The sequence below is a fragment of the Gossypium hirsutum genome, chromosome A08 (genome assembly GCF_007990345.1).
Source record: "Gossypium hirsutum isolate 1008001.06 chromosome A08, Gossypium_hirsutum_v2.1, whole genome shotgun sequence".
Lineage (NCBI taxonomy): Eukaryota > Viridiplantae > Streptophyta > Magnoliopsida > Malvales > Malvaceae > Gossypium > Gossypium hirsutum.
This window is the reverse complement of record NC_053431.1, coordinates 38,974,502-38,980,186: the sequence shown is the minus strand read 5'-3', so window position 1 is coordinate 38,980,186 and position 5,685 is coordinate 38,974,502. Positions and strand designations below refer to the sequence as shown.

The following is a 5,685-nucleotide window of genomic DNA, read 5'->3' as shown; positions in this document are numbered from 1 at the left end:
AAACATAATGAAAATGCTTGTATTCAAGCTCCTTAAATGCAAAAACTAGTTTCATCAGCTACATTGAATTATGATAGATCATAAACCTTGAGGAAAATTGCATCTAAAGTGGGTGTCATGACACTGATGCCAAGATGTCGCGACACTAAGCCTTCATCACTTTAGGGTGCATAAGAAACCAACCTGGAGTAGTTAGTTGAGGATGTTGTAACATTGGGGGTACTGTGTTGTGATAAGCTATAAAAGTAACATATTTTAATCTCATTCTTAATGGGTTTTTGGATGATTAATTATGCAAATTAGTGAATTTGAAGCTCCTAATCCTTTAAATTCTTGTTTCTATACTTAGGAGAGCATTTAGGAGTGAAATGAGTGAAAAACGAGCCAAAATCAAGCAAATAAAGTTGTTTTTAGGAGCCATAAGGCTTGGGCATTTCCACACGGGCTAGACACATGCCTTTGTGAGCCACACAGGCTAGACACACGTCTATGTGCCATCACATGTTGATTTTGCACCCTGCATCCCAAATATGCAGAAAAACCCAATTTTTAGGCTTTCTAAGCATTCTAAAGTCTATAAAATACCAATTAGAAGAAGACATAAAAGAGGAATTAGAGAAGATCGAAGAAAACACTTGAAGAACACATTAAAATCAACTCGAAAGCGGATCCCCATTAAGATCGAAGATCTCCTTTTAATTTCTTTCAAAGTTTTATTGAATTTCTTTATGTCTTGTGATTATTCTGACTTAGAGATGTTTCTATTCAGGATTATGAACTAATTCCCTAGATAACTAGGGAGGATGAAACCTATGATGAATCCTTTTATTTAATTTTTATTTTTATGTGATAAATACTTGATTCTTGTTCTCAATTATGGATGCTTATTTCTTGTTTTAATATTTTCAGGATATTAATTCGTGTTTAATGTGCTTAATTCAGTAGAGCAAAAGTCCCTGTTTAAGAGTAGATTTAGCATAATTGAGTGGAGTTGCATGCAATCCTAGAAATAGAACGACATAAATCTACCATATTAGAGTCAAACCTAATAGGGGAATCCATAGATTAAGTTAATACAATGATAGGGGTTTTAATTAGAAAGAGATTTCAATTAATTGACCTAGATTCAATTGTTCTTACTCTCGAAAGAGATATTAACATAATTTAGGGATTTATACGGATCAAGACACAAGTGAATAAATTGTTTAATTCAGATTCATAATAATAGGTGAAGTCGAGGTGGATTCTTTCCTGGGTATTGTCTATCTCATTGGTTAATATTTGATTATTTCTTTGATTCATTCTCTGTTGCGTTCGTAGTTAAATTAGTTTAGTAAATTTAGATTAAAACATATCACTCCAAATTGTTGGCTAAATAATAGAAAAACGATAATACTAATACTTTTAGTCCTTGTGGATACAATATTCTCTACTCACCATAGGTATACTATTGTTTGATAGGTACGCTTGCCTTTGCTGTATTTATAGTTAGTTTAGTGACCATTAAGTTTTTGGCACTGTTGCTGGGGACTAAAATATTAGGAACACTTTATTTTTATCAATTTAGCCATTTTTTATATTTTTTTTGGTTTAATTTTTACATTATAATTTTTTCTTTTATTTCTTTTTGACAGGTTCCTTCAATTTATGACTAGAAGAAATTTGTTGGGACAATTGTTATTTGATAGTGAAATTAAAAGTACAGCTCGCAGAAATCATAGAGAAGGAAGCCAAAGTCGAGAGAATTTGGTAGACGAAGAAGAGGACATTATTATTAATGAGGAGATGGGTGGTAACCAGAATAATCATCTACCTTTTGCGGTTGTTGCAAATCCAGATCATGTTCCTTTTACTATGTACGATTATGCAAAGTGCACTCTAATTGGGGCTGAATCGAGTATTATGAGGCCCACCATTGCTGCAAATAATTTCAAACTAAAGCCAAATACAATTCAAATGGTACAACAGCTTGTTCAGTTTGAAGGTTTGCAGGACGAAGATCCAAATACCTATTTCACCAATTTCCTAGAAATCTGTGATACTTTCAAAATTAATGGCACCACTGACCATGCCATTCGCTTACGTTTATTTCTTTTCTCGTTAAGGAACAAAGCTAAATAGTGGTTGAACTCTTTACTATGAGGTTCCATCATCATATAGGCTCAGATGACCGAGAAATTTCTACTGAAGTACTTCTCATTGGCTAAGACAGCCAAGTTGAGGAATGATAGCTCCTCCTCTGTGCAGATCAATTTAGAGACTTTATATGATGAATGGGAGAGATACGATGATTTATTGAGCAGGTGCCCTCACCATGGGTTACCTCTATGGCTATAGGATCAAACCTTCTACAATGGTTTGAAACCTTCAATGAGGCAATTAATCGACGCATTAGCTGATGGAACTCTGAACAATAAAACACCTAAAGCTGCTTATGAATTTATTGAGGAGATGGCACTGAACAATTATCAGTGGCAAGTCACGAGGATAAAGCCAATGAAAGTAGCTAGTGTTTTCAACTTAGATGCAATCACCATGTTATCAAATCAGGTAGAACTTATAAATAAGAAAATTGATGGTTTATATGTTTATACACAGGTACATTCAGTGATGCAATATGATACAAATGGAGAAGGAATGAATAATCTAGAATGTTTACCCTTCACTCGTAGCACAGAGAACGAACAGATCAATTATATGGGTAATAATTCTAGGCCTCAAAATAACCATTATAGTAATAACTATAATTCAGGTTGGAGGAACCATCCCAATTTATCTTGGGGTGGTCAAGGAAATCAAAGAGCACAACCCCTTTTAGGCTTCCAACAATAACCTTATCAGTAAGGGAAAAAACTGAACCTTGAGGAGATGTTGACGAAGTTTATCTCGGTGCTAGAAACATGTTTTTGAAACACTGAGGCAGCACTAAAAAATCAGCAAGCATTGATTCAAGGGATTGAGAACCAAATAGGTCAGCTTGCTAAGTTAATCTTAGAAAGGCCACAAGGTAGTTTACCTTGCAATATCGAAACTAACCCAAGAGAGTAGCTTCATGATATTACTGTGTGAGATGATGAAGGCTTAGTTGAAATTGAACCAAAATCGAGGCAAGAAATCGTGGTGAATAATGATAAGGTTGAGGTAAGCCAAAAAGAAAACAAGCCGATTGCCAAGGAATATAAACCTTGAGTTCTATATCCTAATGTGACGAAGAGAAAGCACACGAATGAAAAATTTGGTAAATTTCTTAAACTCTTGAAAAAATTACATATTAACTTACCATTTATTTAAGCTCTTTCGCAGATGCCTAATTATGCCAATTTTTTAAAGGAGCTGTTGGCAAACAAACGAAAGTTAGATGATTCATCGACTGTAGAACTCAATGCAGTTTGCTCGGCCATATTACAAAATAAACTACCTAACAAACTGAAAGATCCAGGGAGTTTTACTATTCCTTGTTTAATTGGTAGTTTAAACATTGATAATGTTTTAGCTGATTCAAGGCTACTATAAATGTCATGCCCTATAAAATGTTTAAACAATTAAGCCTTAGAAACCCAAACAAACTAGGATGAGTATTCAACTGGCAGATAGAACCAGTAGATATCCTAGGGGTGTTATTGAGGATGTGCTTGTAAAAATTGATAAATTCATATTTCCCGTTGACTTTGATGTGTTAGACATGGATGGGGGTAGTGAGGTAACCTTGATTTTAGGATGGCCCTTTTTAGCAACTGCTAGAATTATAATTGATGTTGGTAAGGGTAAAGTAGTACTTCATGTAGGTGACGAAACAATTACTCTCCAAGCACATGATTCTGTGAGAGACTCTAGTAATCGAGATGATTTTATATGTTTTGTTAACGTGAGTAACCATGTGGCTCAACCTTCTTTGTAGGAAATCCCATGAGAGAACATGATGGAGCCATGTTTCAGTCAATGCGACAGAAACAAAATGATTTATGATGAGCGAATGTTACAAATCAATGAACTAGATGAATGGTGAACATATGTCAAGGAGACACCGAAAAAGCACGATGAAGTGCCAAAGTGACGCCATGATAAACACATGAATAGAGCGAACAAATTTATGGTTGGGGACAAAGTACTACTAGACAAAATGGATTGACATATTGTCCCTTCAGAGCTTAATGCAAATAAATCAAACCCATATACGGTATTGAACATTTTCCTGTACTGTATAGTTGAGGTAACTCATTCTAAATTCGACACATTTAAGGTAAACATGTAACACCCCAGATTTTGGGGTCATAAGATTTAAGGATTGTAGTAAGGGTCAGTGAGTAGGTCGAACAATTGGGTTAGTTTTTGCGTTTTAGTGTTAGAATGGGCCTATTGTGGTTGTGTGTTAGTGTACCTTTGGGACCTAGGTTCGAGTCCTCATGTGTGTGATTTGGGGAAATAATTTTAGTTTAGATTTTTTAAGTTTAAAAAACTTATTTTTTTTTTGGAAAAATAGGAGAGATTTTTGAAACTTTCCAAGTCAGTTTCACGTTCTTTTATTTTCTCTTCCACTTTCTCATATCAGTTTTTTTCTTTTGTTTACTCTTCTTTGGGATTTCAAAAATTTGATGTTTTCTCTTCTATTGAATTCTCCTCTTTAATTTTTGTTTAAAATTGTTGGGATCCATTGGACTTCATTGTTTGGTGTTCGAGTAGTTCAAGGAATCGAGTAGAGCTAAGTAGTGTTATTTGATTTTTGTAGGGAAGTTTTGGGTTATTCATTTGTGTTAGTTTAGTATGATGATAATGTTGGCATGTTTGTGTAAACAAGTTTTGAGAATTGTGTTGAGGAGGCGAATTGGTCGGGTTCTGGTGCTTAAGAATCTATTTTAAAGTGTGTTTTCAAACCAGTAGTAATTCGAGATTTTTTTGTGGCTACTAATTCATGACTTTCTAGTCATTTGGTGGTTTCATGACCACACGGGTGGCCATGCAGGCGTATGCCACACAGGGCGATTCACACGGCCGTGTGGAATTAGAGATTAGGGTTTTAGGGTAATTTTGGTACCACACGGTCGTGTGGCTGATTTGGGGATCTTTAGTTGAATTTCACATGGGCGTGTGTTTTAGACACATGACTGTGTTTTGTGGGCACACGGGCGTGTGAGACTTTCACACGACTGTGTCTACCCTGCACCTTATCTTAGCACAAATGGATAGAGAGTTCCACGGGCTGTCCACACGACCATGTTCCCCAGACACACAGGCATGTGTCATCTTCACACGGCTGTGTGTCTCATTTCACATGGGTGTATGCCCTTCCCCATGGGCATGTTGACCCCCCACACGGCCTAGGCATTTCCATATGGCCGTGTAGCCCTATTTTTCCAATTTTTGTACTGTGTCTATTTTTGATCTGATTGTGTTACTATGTGTTCTGACCCTTGGCTAGGTCTTAGTAAGGGTGGTCGAACGATACGCTTGATTGTTATTTGATGTTACGTTATAATTGGTTTTAATTCTGGGTAATTAAATGTGTGCATTTTTTTATTCCCGATTCTGTTTTTGTATGACTATTTACAAATGATGTGCATTTTGCCTTTGCATCAAGCTTTTTAGGTTTGGTTGCGAAGGGAAGGGAGTCTGACCTGTTTTCGCAGTCTCAACTGCAATACCTCTGTATAGCGATTTATCGCATAGTACAACATATAAGTCAGTTCT

The 5,685-nt window shown here is 35.9% G+C and overlaps 1 non-coding gene across 1 annotated transcript; it reads right to left on the bottom strand.

Moving 5' to 3' along the window:
• Positions 1-2,214: 2,214 nt before the first annotated feature.
• On the bottom strand, positions 2,215-2,321 carry LOC121205337 (small nucleolar RNA R71). Its single transcript, XR_005900418.1, has one exon. It is a non-coding gene; the product is annotated as a small nucleolar RNA R71 (small nucleolar RNA).
• Between the last annotated feature and the right edge of the window lie 3,364 nt (positions 2,322-5,685).